Genomic DNA, 20,300 nt, shown 5'->3' on the forward strand with positions numbered 1-20,300 from the left:
AAATTATGAATGGAATTTCATTGTTACCTATTTGGGGATTCCAAATACCTCCCAGGTGACTTTAAACTCACACGTGAGTATCACAAACTTTAAATGACAGCAGGAATATAAAACAAATTAAGATTGATTTTAAGTTTTGAGGAAGGTCGCTCTTCCTCGGGCTTGTCAGCGTCACCTCATCCACAGAGGTCAGCCGCTCACACTGGACACACACGAGCTGGAAGCGCACGCGCGCGCGCGCCATATAGTCTGATTATTGCGAGAATAGAGAGGATTTTTAACTCACCATTTCCTTGTGGAGACGCCGGGTCTTGGAAGCATGTCACGACACTAAATCCCCACGAGCCACAATCACATAGTTCTTCGGTCCGAGCTCAGCGTCCAAACTAATAACTCAACCTTAAAAGAGAAAGTAGCAGCAGACCGAGGTGGTGGCTGGCGCTCTGGAGTCTTCTGGGGGTGGAATGATACGCAGAGCGCAGCGGATACAAGTGGGAAGGTGGAGAAGTGTCCGTGCGCAAAGAGCAGCGAGGGGCGACTGGTGGCGCGCGCCTAGAGACACCGCGGAGAGTCCATGGAGGGAGAGAGAGAGAGAGAGAGAGAGAGAGAGAGAGAGAGAGAGAGAGAGAGAGACGGGGAAAGTGCAGAGGAAGAGCCCGAAGAGAGTTGGTGTAGAGGTGAGGAGACCCCGGAGATATTTGGAGTGTGAGCAGACTGAGTGGAGTCAGCAGCGGAGATGTTGCGCTCTGCCTGAACTCAGAGCGGACATTAACCCGCTCTGGTCTAGTCCCTCCTCTTCAGCCCTGAAGTGAGGGAAGCATACGTCCATCTGTCTCTCTCTCTCTGTCTCTCTCTCTCTCTCTCTCTCTCTCTCTCTCTGTCTCTCTCTCTCTCTCTCTCTCTCTCTCTCTCTCTCTCTCTCTCTCTCTCTCTCTCTCTGTGTGTGTGTTCTGTCATTGTCACTCTACACTTGTCGCTACACCTCGCTGCATACAGCTGCATATGTGCGCCCTGGAGTGAAAGTACTGTTATTCTGTAGGTCATCGGTCAGGCGTTGCTGTGATGTTCTTTTCGGTCGTGCATTAAAAAAAGAGAAGAAAAGACAAGACCTATTTTTTTTTTCTCCTAGGATGAAAAAAACCTATACATTTCACCTTAAGGTCAAAGGCGATCTTTGTGGCTTGTTGATTTATAGCTATACCGTCCATTTTTCATTTGACCATTTATTCATTTAGCTGAGTTATAAGGGAATAGAGTGACAATAAATAAGGGTATGAGAGACTTGCAGCATGTGCTCAAGGGTCACCAAAGCCAGAACTGATATTTTCAACTATATTTCTGGTAATAGATGATATTGTGTGCAAAGAAACATTACCCATTCATTCAATTTGTCACACATTTCTTTATTTTATTTTGAAAATTCTGAGATTGATTGCAGACAGACATTATAAAAGGCCTTTAGGATCAACACATAATTAAAAGATGAAGGGTGTGTCCCATCTCAGATAATGTCTCTACTGTGTGAAGATCCTTAGTTATCATTTTCGGTTTGGAGAGGAAAATACATTATCAACATCTAGCACATCTCAGGAAGTAGCTAGGCAGATCAGATTCCCCTCTTCTTTTAACCCTCCTGTTGTCTTTTGGTCAAATTTGACCCGTTTTAAAAGTTTCTGCATCAGGAGCGCCTGGGTAGCTCACCTGGTAGAGCGTGTGCCCATATGCAGGGGTTTACTCCTTGACGCAGCGGCCGAGGGTTCGACTCTGACCTGCAGCCCTTTGCTGCATGTCATTCCCCCTTGTCTCTCTCCCTTTTCATGTCTTCAGCTGTCCTATAAATAAAGGCCTAAAATAATCTTTAAAAATAAGAAAATTTAAAAAATTTAAAAAAAGTTTCCGTATCAGAAATTTGGGTCTCTTTCAACCAAATTGCCCCAAAAACAACACAGATGGTTACATACAGCTCTCATCGCAGGTGAAATTTAGGATCAGTTCACTACTTTTTAATTGAATTTTGGGTGTTTTATTCAATTTTTATGGCATTTGAAAAATCTATGAAATCTCTTGCTTTCTAAACAGTAGCCTGAATAAACTGTGACAGGCTGTGATTATCCACTAAACCGTAACTATTTGTCGAAATAGTTCATAATTTCAGATTTATTTAAGTCAAAAATGAGGTATAATTTCATATAAATGAGGTTTTATTGATTATGAATTACAAAAAAAGTGTAAAACTAGCGGTAATAAGTTGATGTTAGTGGTGAATCCGGTGGTAGTGAAAAAAAGCGCAAAAAAAGGGAATCTTGAAAAAAAAGCGCCTGAAACATAAAAAAAAGGGTTCATTTTCATTTTTTACCTGGGAGTACAACAAGTTGCATGATCAACGGGGAAGACAACCCAAGGGTTAAACGTTCTGAGGAGCGTTTACACGGTTTTAAAGCAGATGGTTTCTATCCACATACGCCTATAATCTCGAAGAGAAACACAGGAACTTGTGTGGATAAAAAGCATTGCTGCACTTCCCTCTATATGCTGATTGTGTTTTACTTCTGACCACACCCAGCTGTGATGTAGTGTTGCACCTTAGTGCAATGTGACACGTTACAGTAAATCAAAAAATCTAACATTTTAAAAACAGAACCAAAAGAGTCTTTTATGAGGCAGTTTGCCAGTCGTGGGTGTATGAAGCGAACCAGGTCTGTCCCCCACTGTTAAAAATGATCAAGTCACATGCTGCTAATATTCAGTTATTTTATAGCAAGACTAGCTATGGCCTCATCATACTTAAACTCCTACAATGAGCGTGGAGCAGAAAGAAACGTGGAAAAACAGAGATCAGTAAAGACGATTTCTGAGCAACTATAATGATGCTAACGCCTCCACCAATTCCATTTTATGTAAATCCATGAGTAGATAAATGTGGGATGTTTACACCCTCCTCGTCATTAGAAACAGCTCTGGTGTCTGGTGTCTCTCCCTCTTTCATCTCCGAGTCATGTGTTCTCTTTTCCTGACATGATCTGATCTCTATTTGTTTCTCTCCCTCCTTGCATTTGAGTTTCTGTCTTTCTCTTCATTCCATTACTGTCTTCCCTTCTAGGCATACTTTATCCGGGCCAGTTGGTAAGGAATATGTCGTCTTAGTTTGAGCAGTAACTATAATTCTGCCCTGGGCCATGCAGTGCCATTTTGAATGCTTGAATGCAACAGTAACATGCATCATTTCCCTGAGTTCTTCAGGTTTAGTCTGTGGCGTCTGAGACTAATGCAAATCAGTGTTGAAAATGTGATCTTGAGGCCACAAGCACACATCATTCTTTCATTTTTATTTTTTTTTGTGAAACACCAAGTACAAATTTCACAGAAATTGTGTGTCACAAATTATTTTTCCACCTTAAGGCCATACTGTAATTTTAAGAGTGACAAAAACAAACCAATGGCACATTAAAGTTCCCTTAGAGTTTTGTCAAAATTCATTCAATGGTGTCGGATGCATGACGACTGGACGGATGGCCCAAGGCCGATCTATTGTCCCACCCATGATGTATTCATCAGAGACGGCCACCACTGAGGAGAACAGTGAAGACGCTACAAACCTCCTCTCACTCCGAGTCACAGTCTGGTCTGGTCTATCTGACAAATATTAATGTCCACATTCTTTCAAACAAATTGCCAAAAATTTACATGGATGGTTCCATTTTACGCTCTTCTCAAGTAAAATGAAGGATCAGTACACTACTTTCATTGAGTTTTATTCAATTTTATAGCATTTTTCTGCTTTTTAAACTCAAAAATTAGGTTTAGTGTCCATGAATTCAAAGAATAAGTGTAAAACTCGTTGTATGAGTAGTGGGGAAAAAGCGTCAAACGGAAAAGTGACTAAAATGTCAAAAAAGGGTCAAAAACTCGTTGAAAAAAGCAACTCAATGTCAAAAAGCACCAAAAACATTGAAAAAAACAACAACTTAAAAAATAAAAAATAAATGCGACAATAACGGAAAAAAACTTGCAAAAAGTGCCAGAAGCCTAGGGGGAAAACTTTTTGCAAAAAGTGTCCACATTTATTTAGCCGAGAGGACAACACAAGAGTTAAGTGGGCATTTGCTCTAACACAGGGGGTCTTCAACGTTTTTTAAGCCAAGGACCTCTTAACTGAAAGAGAGACTACATATATTGTATCAAATTAAGTTGCATAATAAACAGGGCCTACAATAACATGTAGGGTGGCCTAAAGCCTTTATACACACCTTTTTTGCAAGGAATGCTAAGCTATTAGAACAATAATTGTTGGCATGATTTTATAAATCACGTTTTAATGTTAAACATACATGTGGCACAGTGAATCCTTAGGGTGAACTGGATCTGTGTATGGCCTTAGTGACTACCTTACCTATAGGCCAGTAAGCAGTGGGGATTTTATATTTGCTAATAATATGTTGGATTCATGTTAAGACTTTTTTTCAGTTTTGAAATAAACTTTCAAAAAATTAACAATAATTTAGAGGCCCCCCGGCATTGACTGTAAGGAACCCTAGGGGTATCGGACCCCCTGTTGAAGATCCCTGATCTAACACATGCGCAAGGTGATTAAAATAAATATGCACTGTATAGGTATAAAGAGAAAGAGTTTACCTGTAATCCTACAGATGACGTTAAAGCAGCGTTTACAGACAGTCTCTGCATCTGCGTCTGTCTCCCTCTTCTGCAGATCATTTCTTCATGACTCATGGTAATCCTCCTAATCAGCCATTAATGACCTTCTCAAAAAGCTTAGAAAACCAATCCATGATTCTTTTTGACTGAGTTAATTTGATAATTCAGTCAAGAGGAGACTTCATGAAAGCAGTCCGACTCCTACATAAGTGAATTTGAACTGCGGTAAGGAGAATTACTTTTACTGGTTGTGTTTCTAAAAATAGCTTTATAGACTTAGTTTACCGGTATTACTGTGCTGTTTTTGAACGTCATCTTCTCATTAAACCTCTTTTAAATTTGATCTAATGCTCAGATAATGTCAATTTCTTTGCTAGCCAACCACCGTATGTCCTAAGCTTTAGACCTCGGCGATGGTGCCAACTGTGCTTTTTAGGAGAGTTGTGTGTGAGCTACAGAGTCTCTGCTTTTGTTAAAAACTTTCATAGTATTTTCCAAATCTCCAATTAATTTGTGAATAAAAGCACAAATTAGTTTCAGTCATATGTGGAGGATAAGAGGAGACTTGATCTTTAATAAAAGTATTAGACTGCTGACGAACGAACCACTTAACGTAAGATTACGTATCTGTTACCTATTATGAATGTTTCAATAAAAACAATTTCATAACAGATGTACAACCTTCAGAGCTGATGACTGATGCCAGTAGAATGTTCAAATCATTCAGGGAATGGGTCAGGATTAAAAAAGTCAGACTCATCAGGAAGGTCTATTGCTGTTTAAAACACACAATCATTAGTTTTAACCATTTTGTAAGATTGTAAGACTCACTTTCTTCTCATTGTAGGCCTATAGTACGTCATGGTGTTTGTGCATTAAAGTTTGTGCTTAAAGGTGTACAGTTTTTGGACGCCATAACGGTCAGTCCAAAGCAAAGCATAAAACAAAAGGATAGTTACACACGCGTGTAACACTTTCTATTTTGTTTTATGGTTCTCTAAATGCTGCAAACACTCTTGCAACATAAACAAGTATTAGTACTACGAGCAGTTTTGCCAGATACAAATTACGTTTCCCAGCCAAACACACAAAAGCGCAAAAATTTCTGCCAACACTGATTTGTTGCATCGTTTCTACAGCCTGCCAATTAAAACAGAAGCAGAGTTATTCGCTTCATTCATTGCCAGCCAAATTGGCTAGTAACTTTACAATGTTACCAGCTACCAGCATTTGGCTGGCGGGTGTCAATTTAAAGCCCGGCTTATACGTATAGGTTGTCTGTACTTTTATTGTATGTCTGTATTAAATCGCTATGTTCAGGTCCCCAGGAGAGACACATGTGGGCTCCTAATGGGGATCCTTAAATAAACTAAAGTGTTTGCATACATTATTAACTGTATCACATTCTGTCTCTCTGACCCCCCTTCCAGCCACATTCCCACTTTCCCCATCCACTGCCATTCTCTTCCTTTCCACCAGATGTCCTCTGACTTTTTCTCCTGTCCTAGGCATCTCACTCCTACATCCAGCCCCTCCCTCGTGCCCTGCAATAACCACTTCCCCTCCACAAAATTACGAATCCCACTATGGCCACGCCAAGACCCGCCCTACAAAGCAGCTCGATTGGTTGGGGTTAGGCATTTCACCTCGAATAGTTAAGGTTAGGATAGCCGATTGGTCTGGGGATAGGACCTGTACAAATGAGGTTTCATTACCTTGCATTCTCATGGACACCTGGCCAATAAATGCTATTGAAGGGCGGGTCTTGGCGTGGCCATAGTGGGATTTGTAATATCGCTTCCCCTCCAGTCCCAGTCACCTGACCTTCTCCACCCATTGCTCACCTGTTCCCACTTTCCTCATCAGCCCTGCAGATATTTAACCAGCCCCTTTTCCACTCACTCCTTAACAGATCATCAGTGTTGCCCTGTCCTTTGTACCTTTGCTTTCAAACCAACAGAACTTGAACCTTACCCTGACTCCAACCCTGAACCTGCCTGTTTACCTTAACTTGCCAGTAAGTCTTCACCTTCATTTTTCATAAATTTCATATATTATTTAACGGTATCATTCTGTCTGCATCGTCTGCATTTAGGTCTTATCCCCGTTTGCCTGGCACTTATCCACTGACAAACTTTATTAGCATAAACTGGTAGCCTAACCAGTTATGCTAAAGTGTTAATGTAGTGATGTTTACATGTTTACTCTCTGTAATGAAAAAGCACTATTGGAATATATTACTATCCTTCTCTGAACTAATTATTCATGTGTTATTGTTGGCAAGCACAGACCATTGACTCCAAGGACGGAGCTTGTGTCTGTGCTTATCATAGCAAAGATAGCAGCTGCAGGTTGTCTGATTAACAATGACTTACAGTCTCCAGGGAGGCTTTTTGATGCACTGAATATAAACTACCTGTATGAAAAAGTTCTTTATGCACTCCGCCTGAGACTTAAAGGTCCCATGGCATGAAAATTTCACTTTATGAGGTTTTTTAACATTAATATCAGTTCCCTCAGCCTGCCTATGGTCCCCCAGTGGCTAGAAATGGCGATAGGTGTAAACCGAGCCCTGGGTATCCTGCTCTGCCTTTGAGAAAATGAAAGCTCAGATGGGCCGATCTGGAATCTTCTCCTTATGAGGTCATAAGGAGCAAGGTACCACCCCTTTCTCTGCTTTGCCCGCCCAGAGAATTTAGCCCACCCATGAGAAAGAGAGAGACACATCATGGCTTTCAAACGAGCTAAGTTGCAGTTGGTCAAGGCCACACCCCCACCCTCCACCTTGCCCCCCCTCTCTCCTCCTCAATAGCTACGGACACAGAAATGGCACAGACTAAGGAAAGCTAATTGTGGGACTGGCTCTAGTGGCTGTAATTCTGCACCAAGGCTGAATTTCGGGAAAAAGACTTCAGATACAGTATTAGGGGACCACTAAGGTCTATATAAAAGAGACTTCAGGTACAGTATTAGGGGACCACTAAGGTCTATATAAAAGAGACTTCAGATACAGTATTAGGGGACCACTAAGGTCTATATAAAAGAGACTTCAGGTACAGTATTAGGGGACCACTAAGGTCTATATAAAAGAGACTTCAGGTACAGTATTAGGGGACCACTAAGGTCTATATAAAAGAGACTTCAGATACAGTATTAGGGGACCACTAAGGTCTATATAAAAGAGACTTCAGGTACAGTATTAGGGGACCACTAAGGTCTATATAAAAGAGACTTCAGATACAGTATTAGGGGACCACTAAATCCTATATAAGACTTCAGATACAGTATTAGGGGACCACTAGGGTCTATATAAAAGAGACTTCAGATACAGTATTAGGGGACCACTAAGGCCCATAAAAAGCATCCAAAGAGCACCATGTCATGGGACCTTTTAATCAAAGGTTGGCTGTTTCCCGCTTGCAAGTGTGACATTACAACTTAAGACACTCTCTTGTTTGAGCTTCTATTCACAGAAAACTCCCAAGTACAGTTAGTATGAACCATTTAACAACTAAAGCTAGTTATGCTAAATGGTTAGCTAGTTATGCTAAAGTGTTTGCATGGAAGATTAGCGGCTAATGTTTTGAGCTTGTGATGCCAAAAGGTTAGCCTGGAACTGCTAACTATGCTTAAATGCAAGCTTGAACTGCTAAAGTGTTGACATGCTGAAGTGTTAGCGTGGTCAAATTTTCCTTATTAGGCCCACGCTAGTATGGAAAGGCTAACAATCTATCAGTGACGCTTGCTTGGGTTGGCATTTGTATTAATTTAAATAAATGTTGTTTTGAGCAGTAGGTATGTGTGGACTGCTGTGAATGCAGATGCTTCCTCCTAACATTTTGGGATGTTGGGTTTGTGCTGGCGTCACAGGCCCGTAAACTAAACTCTCTGAGGATAAATAGCATCAGGTTATATCCTAACTACCAACATACGAGGTGCATTAGAAGTTGGAATAGAGATTCAGAGAGAGCGCGACCAGACTTTCATCTTTCCCAATATCCCCAAATTGCTCTGGGCTCGCTGGATCTCTGTGGTCTGGTGTAATGGCTTCGCTTGGTGAGCTTTCACCATTTTCCTTCTGTCCTCCATTTCACAAAAATTATATGTTTTTTTGGGGGGATTTTTTGTAACAAAATTTTACTTTAGTTCACTGGCATCATGTACCAGTTATAAGCTGTCATCGTCCACTTGTAATGTGGATCAGTCTCATTTTTCAGAGGACAATTTGCAATTTTTGAGTAGTTTCTACAGGCAAATAACACAAAATTATGAAATAACCTGTTTGTCTTATATTTGTGGGACCTAAGGACAACTGGTTTGTCCCGAAATAATTTGAACTCCAACCTGTGTGCCTGCTGACCTTCCAGCTCTGCCTCCTTGAATTATTTCGGCTTAGCAGGTGCACCAGGTTGCATACTGTACAAACCTTTAGCAGCCCATGGATGGGCAGTAATGAGGTTTTTAACATGCATATTTCTAGTGCAATATTATGTTATTGATTAACATTATGTTGACAAATGAGTCTGGAAATAACTAATATGTTAGCATTAACAAAAAGGAGTGTTTACCAAACACTCAGCTGCAGCCCCAAGGACAAATTGGATTCCTTTTATTCACCAAGTGCAATTATGGTACAGGAATATATGAGGTTAATGGAGGAGCATCTAATGCAGCTAGAAAAGTACAGGTACATTCAATAAAGAGAGACAACATAGTCATTGTGAAAGGACAGCAGACACTGCTTTCATTACATTTAGGCTTGGTTTGTTCAGTGTTCATGTTTACCTCCTGAATTGATTTTAAGGCTGTAAGTAAAAGCAAATGCTTAAGCATACATAACCTCCCTTAATGTAACCTCTTTTCTAACTCTTCTTTGAATACATATTCTTCATAAAAGCCAAACAATGACATAAGGAGCACAAACAATGGGGCAAAGTAACTTCTTTCTGTGAATTTGTACTTTTCAGGGGAACAAACCTGCCAATGCCATGAAAGAAAACAATTAGGTATGGTACACTTTTTGTGTCACTTGGCACAGTCTATCCTCTTTTCTATAAAATACAGGGGTGAAATAAACTATAGCCTACTGTATATTTGGAGAAGGCAGTACAGTGAGATAGCAGGAGGTTGGCTTTTATAACTTTGAACCAGTCTGAGGAGAGGAGGCTGAATACTTAAATTGTGTTTTGACAGTGCAACGTCTGTAGCGACTGTCTCTGAACCACTGTGCTGCTATCAGGAGGAACTACAGTTCATCTTTATCAATGGAAGGAACAAAGTTGTTTGAAGCTATTGTTACTTTGGGGCCCAGTCTCATTTCAAATAGTTTCTTTTGGCAGCTTAGAATGATTTGAACTCCGAGGGCACCATAGTAACAGCAATGGCATGCCGGAGAGCATGAGACTGGGGAGTATAGACTGTATATTACTAATATTATGTTATTAATAATATGAATTTAATATACAGTCTATGGACAGGAGGGCATGAGACGGGAGTTCTCTTTTTACTATGCATCCCTGTCGGCCACCGTACTAGAGCTGACAAAGGAGGTAGCAGTTCATTTTCACATTCACAACATAACACAAACACATATGGAACACATAAGTAAAAACTGTTTTGTATGGCAGGGCATCTTTAAATTATTTGCATAAAAACTGTATTTCACTAACACATTTACCTATATTTTGACTTTCTGCTACCCCTTTTCCATCCGTCAGAGACACTTTATCATTATGCGCCTGTGAAAAAATGAAATTCGTATTTGTGACCTGGCTGTGACTTCCTCTCAAATAGACTTCCAGCTGATGCAGACCATGAGTGAACCTCCGGCTCTCCGTGGTTCATATCAGTGAAATGACTTAAAACCCTGAATCTTTCAAACTGGGTCACATCTAATTCCCACCAGTTGAGTCAGACTTGTGCATCATTTCAAACCAGTGGTTCTAAAGCCTTTTTGATGTAGGCTGGTGATCCCTTAAAATAAGTGAATGCCTACTCACAACCTCTGATCACAGATGGGCTTAATGGAGAGTGAATATTTCAACAAAATCCGTATTTTCCTTTTAGGTTGATTCATTTTATTAAGATGTGGTTTAGGTTGGAGAATAGGAAAAATCTGCCAAATGAATTCCATTAAATCACTTTACCAACCTCCAACATTTTCTAACAATGGGTAATTTATACATCAAACAAGCCTAAGAGCCTTCTGCCATGCTCACAATTAAAATAACATGTTGATATTAAGGAAATCATTGTCCTGAAGTCCATTACAGAAATCATACAAGAAAGACGCTCCTCAATTGAGAATAATGCCGTTTTCAGTATCAAGGTAATACAGTAAAACTTGTCTGTACGTTGCAAACATGAATTGCTAATTAAAGGTGCTGTAGGTAGGATTGCGAAGATCCAGGAATGTTTTTAACATTGACAACTTCTCAGTCCCTCCCTCCTTTCCACTAAAGCCCAAAACAGTCTCCTAAGCCCCCCCCCGCCCCACAAGGGAGAATGAGTGTGCATGAGCAGTGATTGACACGCAGTTATAAACACCCCTGGCCCTGATTGGTGCATCTGAACAGGGAGCGGTAGATTTTTGCAAATTGCACTACAGGCTGTAGGTGGTTCCAGAGGAGCCAGATTATTTTTTAATTACCTGCTTCATGTAGTTCTACTGGAACATAGGATCAGTTTCAGCAAATATGACAGAAAGTTAGTTTATAAGTATTACCTACTGCACCTATAATGGTGCCAATTTGCCAAAATGGGGCTAGGGGTAGTAGCGGGTTACAGTTTTGCAATGTTGCTTGAGACAGCTCACACTAGCTATGTTTCCATCCACACGTTTTTTTCCAAATTAAGTGATACTGAATGAAAATTGCCTTATGGAAACAGTAAAATTCGATACAATTTCATGAATATTGACTCAAAGGAAATACGTTCGGTCTCATCGGATTTTCTCTTGATCGATACGGCTTATGCAATGAACGCTGATGGAAACTATATTTGCCGAATAAATTGATGAATTGCGATTAAGTTTTAGGTCATTTTATGGTTGCAACCCCGTCACAAAACGAAGACGTTTTTTCATTTCCGCCCAGTATTTCTGCTCTGTTTGCACACATGACAGGTGTCAACAAAGACAGATGTAAGTCGACAAACGAGGAGACAAGAGACTTTTTGAATTTAATTTACGAGCAAAATATAACTGCTATTTTAGATAGCAAAAATCTAAGAAATGCCATAATTTATCAAGGAAGGAAATGACCAACAAAGGTTACGACAAGCTGTGTGACGTCCTCCAGAGTAAATGGAAGGCGCTCAAAGATCGATACATGTCTCAAAAAAAGAGAGTTGTCCCGGAGGGGAAATAAAAGGTAAGTTCCACCTTTTTGATGAGCTGGATCAGATCCTCGGCCAAAGGCCCATCGGAGCTTCCTCGGCTTCTAATATTAACAACTACTTTTGTCTAGCAAAACTTTGTTCGGAAATGTTTGATTGAATGTTGTGCGATTCAGTGCGAAAATGAATGGAAACGCCTTAAAATGTCTCAAATCAATTCGATATACCAATTTAATCGCAAAACAGCATGTGCACAGGTTTTTATTCGCTTTAAAGCCGTTGGATGGAAACACACTTTCACCGGCTTTATTCGCATTAGTTTTTTTACCGAACTTCAGATAATTCGATTGAAAAGTGGATGGAAACATAGCTAGTGTCAGCCTTTGAAAACCCCTGTGCTAGGGAAACATATCATTCATCCTCTGGACACCATGAATGTTTGCAGAGAATTTCATGTCATCATGTCAATCCAAGCACTAGACGTTGAGTGACTTCAGCCTAGACTGAAGTGGTGGACCCACCGACCGGCAACTGGCAAACAGACAGAAGACACTTCCCTGAGTTGTTACAAAATGCAGAGTCAGTCGATGGTTTTGAGAACCTGTTAAAATTAGTTTCGTATGCACTTTGTCCTGTAATGTGTGCTGTGCCTCCTGGATGGTTTTGAGTGTTTAACCTCTGTTTGCCTTTTTAATTTGTAGTTTTTATTGTTATTATGTTTTGTTTGCTTTTTACATTAACCTACCGTTTTAACTGTCAATTTTTACTCAATGTTGCAATGTATTTGAAAGCTGCTTTAAACATAACTTTTCATGGTTAAAACATGCCTCTCTGCCATTCATTGCAGTTGTACAGGACCATCGTAGTGCACTGATGGTAGACACGACAGGCTGTTTTTGTTACATTTAAAACAGAAATAAGACACAGTCACAGTTTTGGCAGAGATCCTAAGCAACCACAGAAACCCAATATGTTCATGTCATTTCATGCACAGGTTTTTTTCACAACTTTGCTGTAAACCCGGTGACCCTGACTAAGATGTGCATGTGGGTCTTTCCACTGAAATCACTGCGCATCGATCGGCCTGTGTTTTTCTAAACAAAAAAAAAACATTTGTAGTAATTTGTATGGGAATCTGATTGTGGCCAGCGGAAGTTTTTGTGGAGGCGGTGCTGGCAGAGATGACAACCGTCAGACAGGACCAGCCAGCTTTGATTGCCACAGCAGAGGCTCATATCGCTTTCTCTTTCAGTCTTCGGTCCAACCCCCTGCCTCTCTTCATCCTCCTTAACTTCTCTGCTGCTCATTCTCCTTTTTTCTTCTTTTTCTTCTTATTCTTTGCTTATTTGTAATTATTCCTCTTTATTATTCCCTTTATTTTCTATTTTGGCACATTTTCTGAGTGTTTCATTGGCCTTATTGCCCCCGAAAGCTTTTACAATACATACTCTATGTTCCTGCCATATCAAAACCATGCAGAGAGAAGCCACCTAAGACACCTTGACAAGTGCATATAGTTTTCTTCATTTGTTGACATTGATTTATGTAAATGATACCGCATTAAAACATTTAGCTACACGACCAAGGCAGCTGGAATGTGTTTTTGGTTCAGTATATTTTTATACATAAAAAAAAAAAAAATATGTGCAAAGTCCCTCCCCTTACACTCAAAGGTATCTACCCTGTCATAACATTATAAATTACATGACAATAATACACTGGTGTGTATAACGAACAGATGTGTCACTTGTTTTTCACCGTTGTCTGCTACATGGTGAGCAGCTATTAATGCTTTAACTTATGGTTACCATGGTTTTCGGTGTCAGAGGCAGAACTGTGGGCACTGAACCTGGTGGATTTTTGCTCAGAATCTGATTAATCAGAGACCCAAGCTCGGCCAGTTAATAATCTCCTTTCGAGGCCAAATATTCTTTTAATTTTGGTATTTTGGTTAAGCCCTGGCTGTGTTCCCCTTGTTAGATGTAAATGTTTTTCACTCTTATGTTTTCTGTCTTCTTTTCTCTGTCTCTCTTACCTTCTCCATCTTATATCAATTCTGCAACAAGAAAGCCCTTTCTATTAACTCAATACACGATAAAATGATTAAAGAGGGAAACTACCGTTTTTTTTTTTTTTCAACCTGGACCCTATTTTCCTTTTTTGTGTGTCTAAGACTGATGGGAACAACAATCATTGACATTGGACCAGTTTTAAGTGAGATCACTGCAGCAGCGAAACAAGCTACAATGTCAGTTAATGGGGCAATTGTCCAGCTTGTGTATACCTTCACAAAGGTGCTTGTTTTGCCGCTGACAGGCTCAGATTAATATTCTAAGTGTCAGCTTTATGGAAAGGATTTCTAAGGATGTCGACCTTTCTGTTAATTAGTAAGATTCTTTTTTTAAACCTAAGAACATTCGCAAAATTGCATTCGCTAAACCCACCAGCCTCCATGTAAATAAAGAGACATTTTAGCATCGTAAAATACACTTCATTCAAAGTTGAACGAAACAAAATAAGAATACGAAAAGCCGTTTTGGGTTGTCTTTCTCCTTTTCCAACCATCACAACTCTAGTTTTGGTTGAAATAAAACATAATTTACCGATTTACATGTGAAAATATGTTTGCTCTATACACGCTAAAAGTATGGCTTTTAGCATGGAGTCTGGTGGGTTTAGCGCTAGCGACCTCAGAGCTGTTTCTGGTTAAACAGAAAGGTGTCAAAGAGGTTTTAAAGGTCTATCTCTGTAGGGATCCTTTCCATAATGTTGTCAGACACTTAGAATAATAATCTGAGCCTATCAGTGGCAAAACAAGCACTTTTGTGAAGGTATAATAATACAAGCTGGACAATTGTTCCTCTATACTTTGTCACTTTTAAATCTCTCTATCTCTGTGAAAGAGTTGTGTTGAAGTTTTGCAGCTGATAGTCTTACTCACTTGTTTCCCAATTAATATCTGAGGGGTTGTTGAGTTTGCCCTTGTTCCGCTTGAGCAAACTGAAAGCAGCGTTGCGGGCAAAGCCAAGGTAATTTGAATGGATACACACACACATACATACTTTTTCAAAACATACACATCTGCCCCCATACTTACACACAGTTATTCAAACATTAGCATTGTTGCATGCACTCACTCAAAACATCCCTTTGTACATCCACATGTGCATATTTTATATATATATATATATATATATATATATATATATATATATATATATATATATATATATATATATATATATATATATATATATATATATATATATATATATAGCTCACATAAAATCAAATAAAAACACAGACTCTGGCGCAAAAACAAACAGCTTTCCTCTTTTTAATCATTACGCAGCTGAGACATATATTCCCTCGCTTCATACTTTTTTATAACCTCTAAACATCCATAGCTAGTGAATCAACTAATGGGAAACATGAGACCGTTTCTCCCAGTAGCAGCAGGGAACCGCTGAGCTCTTTAAAATCCCTCTTGTTTCTGCTCAGAGACTCTGATTAAAGAACTGACTATGTAGGCGCTCAAAAATATAATAATTTATATATATATATACATACATACATACACTACTGGTCAAAAGTTTTAGAACACCCCATTTTTTTGTTTTTTTATTGCAATTTTGGCAGTTCAAGTCCAATGAATAGCTTGAAATGGTACAAAAGGTAAGCGGTGAGCTGCCTGATGTTAAAAAAAAGTCTAGGTTACCCAAAACTGAAAAATAATGTACATTTCAGTATTTTACAAAAAAGCCTTTTTCAGGAAACAAGGAATGGGTTAACAACGTAAAGCTGTTCTGCAGCAATGGAGGTTGATCAAGCTTTGAAAGTTGGTGCTACCAATTCCCACAGGTGTTCCACCTTGTCTGGATTACTTACAACCCCCTCTGCTTGTATAAAAGTATTGTTGGAACACACTGTGGTACCATACCCTCGTGAGCATTATTTGAACAGTATTGTACTGCAGAAAGTAGTGTGTTGCTATAAAAATGGCGGGAAAAAGGCAATTAACAATGGAAGAGAGACAGACCATCATAACACTTAAGAATGTTGGTCTTTCCTACAGAGAAATTGGGAAGAAAGTCAAGGTGTCAGTGAGTACAGTATTCTTCACCATCAAAAGGCACTTAGAAACTGGGGGAAACTGACAGGAAGAGGTCTGGCAGACCCAAAGCCACAACAGAATCAGATGATAGGCGGCTCACAGGGCAACTGCTTCAAGCACAGCTTAATAGTGGTCGTAATAAGCAAGTCTCAGTTTCAACTGTCAAGAGAAGACTTCGAGCTGCAGGTTTGATAGGTTGAGTTGCAGCAAGAAAGCCATTACTAAGACGTCAGAATAAGAAAAAGAGGCTTGCCTGGGAAATCTTCGGTTCATCACGCAGGATTTTTGTACGCCGTCAAGTAGTCGAAAGGATGGCTCCTCAGTGTGTGACATCAACTGTCAAACATGGAGGAGGAAGCGTGATGGTCTGGGGCTGTTTTGCTAGATCCAGGGTCGGTGATTTGTACAGAGGGAAAGGCACCCTGAACCAAAACGGCTACCACAGCATTTTGCAGTGCCATGCAGTACCCTCTGGTATGCGCCTAGTTGGTCAGGGGTTCATCCTACAGCAAGATAATGACCCAAAACATAAGTCCAAACTATACCAGAACTAGCAAAAAAGAACAAGATGGTAAGCTTAAAAAAGTGGCCAGCACAGTCACCAGACTTAAACCCCATTGAGCTGGTTTGGGATGAACTGGACAGAAAAGTGAAAGCAAAGCAACCTACAAGTGCCGCACATTTATGGGAACTTCTGTAACAGAGTTGAGAAGAACTTTCTGAAGAATATTTGATTTCCATTGTAGAAAGAATGCCACGAGTGTGTTCAGCTGTTATATCTGCCAAAGGGAGCTACTTTGATGAGTCAAAAATTTAGAATACATTTTGGTTTATAAATTGATTCCATGATTTCTTTTTTAACTTAAATTGTTCATTTGTTCTATTCTTTCATTTGAGAGTACAATAAGACATTTAACTGCATGAATTTCAATGAAAACCTGAAAAAATTGGGGTGTTCTAAAACTTTTGACTGGTAGTAAATATTAATTTCACGTTTATTGTTCATTTGAAGAGTATCTTGTGCAGTATTTATGTGACTGTAAAAGTTAAATATTGAAGTTGAATGAAATGCCGATTATTGTATCAGATTTCGTCAAGATTATAGTTGTCTGACGGCTCCGAAGCATTAGCTTAGCCCGCACACGATCCTGCAGGTAACTGGTTCCAACTGCCTACGTCTCCAAATTTACAAAAGTGACAAAAAAATATTCTTTATTTATTTTATTAGTCAGGATTAGACAATGAGACAAAGTTAATGCTTAATCGGTAAACAAACCGGGAACTATATTCTCAGACAGGCTTGCTGCGAGCATATCACTCCGCCCAAGTATTATATTCTTCCGCCTGAGAATATAGTTCCCGGTTTGTTTACGGTTAGAAAATGGCTGTGTCTCATGTTACGTTGTTTTTTGTACACGCTGTGACTCTACAAATCACAACATGTAAATAGGAACATGTTGGCGTTATTTTGTCACTTATTTGGAGCAGTAGGATTACTGGAACCAGTTACCTGCCTGTTCTGTGATGGGCTGATGCTGCTGGAGACGTCAGACAGCCTTACAGCACGCACGGAGATGAGAAGGGTATGTATCGACTTGTCTAACTCTGGGGGTTACGGTGAATAAGCTAAATTCACAATAAGTCGGCGTGCTTTTAAATCCTGGTCATCTATGGGTCTATTTGTGTATCTGTGCATCTGTAATGTGTGATTATAAATTCAGTTTGTGCACATACCTCTGTGTATGTGGGTGTATTAAGTGCCTGGACGCTGCTCACAAACATAATCAGCCTTTTAATCAGTCACAGAAATGAGAGAGATGCGAAAGAGCTCAGTGGTTCCCTGCTGCTACTGGGAGAAACGAAAGACTCATGTTTCCCATTATTCGATTCACTAGCTATTGGATGTTTAGTTCTAAAAGTACGAAGCGAGGGAACGTATCTAACTGCTAGGAAAGCTGTTTGTTTTTGCGCCAGAGTAATTTTTTTGTATTTTTTTTTATTTCATTTGAGCTTCTTGCTATGAAAATATGAATGGCTGGCATGCAAAATTTAAATGGATGAATCTGTGTTTTATGTCACCAGCTAATCAGGAAACATGAAATATACTGAAATAAACATTTAAAACAAGCTCAAATGGAAAAAAAATCCTAAAAGTGTCGGCATGGAAAATTAATAGTATTAATTTTTAGGTACAGGTATCTTAATTTGCCGTAGGTTTGAAATAACTTTAGTCTTTGACATTCTGCTTCCAACCTCTTCTTGCACTGACTTTTATTTATATTGGGTGTATTTTTTTAATGGAAGTGCAAAGGACCAAATAAATGAAAATGTAATGCTTTGATAAATTAAGGTAAGGACTATGCAGATCAGAATTATATTAAACTGAGATCAATTAACACACGTAAGAATAACTGACAGCGTGCAGAGCTGCAATAGAATCCCTTTAAAGTGATGGTTCGGAGTAATTCACCCTAGGGTCCTTTGCACCATGACCTCGAGCCAAACACCCCCCCAGAAGCTTTTTTCACCTGGGTCTAACATTTGGCGTATAGATAGTAGCGTAGGCGCTGAATAGCTTAGCGGCTGGCCTGGACTCATCGTTTGTTATCTCTTAAATGACACCACTAATAATGCCCGAAATGATACCAAAGGTCTACACTAGTATATATAGGTTATGCTCTCATAAAACGATGGATTGGAAAGTTTGTAAGTACACCAGAAGTTTATGTAAATAACACTTGCCTGCTGGCTTCTGCTCTCTGCTGTTGCTGCTGTGAGACGAGTGCTTAGGGACATCTACAAATTACAACACCGAAAAGAGATGCAACAAAAATATTTTTTAATTAAACTTATTTTTTAAAGTAAGTGCTGTAATATAACTAGCAGGAGACAAGTAATAATTGAGGTAAGTTTGGAGACATTACCTTATTTAATCATTAAATTAATACATATTTTTGTTGTATCTCTTTTCGGTGTAGTAATTTATAGACGGCCCTAAGCACTCGTCTAACTGCAGGTAGCAGCAGCAGCAGCAGAGAGCAGAAGAGAGCAGGCAAGTGTTCATAAACTTCTGGTGTACTTACAAACTTTCCAATCCATCGTTTTATGAGAGCATAACCTATATATACTAGTGTAGACCTTTGGTATCATTTCGGGCATTATTAGTGGGGTCATTTAAGAGATACAAACGTGGGTCCATTAGCCCCGCGCTAAGCTACTCAGCGGCTAACGCTACTCTACGCTAACTCGCCCAGTGTTAGACCCAGGTGAAAAAAGCTTCTGGGGGGGTGTTTGGCTCGAGGTCACGGTGCAAAGGACCCTAGGGTGAATTACTCCGAACCATCACTTTAATCTACAAGAAATGGACTTCTTGCTTTTATCATTTTGCTGTTCTGCTCACTACTCGCTATTCGTCTGCTCTTTGTGGTTTTTGTATTCGGTCTCCAATCAAAACTTTCCTGATGTGATTACAAAGGGCTGCTGCTCTAAAGGTTAACACTTTGGTGTTTTCTTTTGTATTCGTATTCTAGGTTGTGCATACTTGTGCGTCACCATTGTATACACTGAGCTGTGTTCTTTCTTTCCACAATACAGTTTTATATTTATTTTTGCTATATGGAACCGGGAAGTAACTGTATGGAATTAAAACGGTCTTAAAGTTATGGTGCATTCACATCCAGGTCTTCGGATGGTCCCATTTCCCGAGTTGGGAAGTCATTCTTCTGACTTTGTTGTGTTCATGAGCTTTAAATCGTTATGAGGAAACAACATGGACGCTACACCGATGTTTCATTGCTCAAAGCGTTTAAACACCCAATCATAGTGGTTTCCAGTATTTATTTCCAGCTTAATATTAGTGATTTTGTCCCAGACTTGTTGCTACACCAGTAACATTACGTTCAGTGTAGGGCTAGAAGGGTGGCACCAGACCTCCCTGAAATATGATTGGGCTATAGTGCTGTCAATCTGATAATTGTGATTTCCATTGGATCAGAGTACTGTCACTTAGCTGCTTGTTCAACCAATTTCCCCAGCCCTTGTCACAGGACTAATTCATGTTTACATGATGACTATCCAAAATTCTGATACCATGGAACTAGCACTGTAATTTATTTTTTATTTGTGGCAGACTGAGCCTATAGAAAATGTGTATTGTATTCTGATATACAATTTGTTTAAAATGAAAACAAGTGAAAGT

The 20,300-nt window shown here is 39.6% G+C and overlaps 1 protein-coding gene across 2 annotated transcripts in view; it reads right to left on the bottom strand.

Annotated features, from left to right (window-relative positions):
- Positions 1-781, bottom strand: part of htr4 (5-hydroxytryptamine receptor 4) — a 215,740-nt gene extending 214,959 nt beyond the window's left edge. For both annotated transcript variants that reach the window (XM_039813871.1, XM_039813874.1), the window contains exon 1: positions 287-781. The gene's annotated coding sequence lies outside the window, so the exon portion shown is untranslated. The remainder of the gene's footprint in view (positions 1-286) is intronic.
- Between the last annotated feature and the right edge of the window lie 19,519 nt (positions 782-20,300).

Source organism: Perca fluviatilis, chromosome 10 (genome assembly GCF_010015445.1).
Source record: "Perca fluviatilis chromosome 10, GENO_Pfluv_1.0, whole genome shotgun sequence".
Taxonomy (NCBI): domain Eukaryota; kingdom Metazoa; phylum Chordata; class Actinopteri; order Perciformes; family Percidae; genus Perca; species Perca fluviatilis.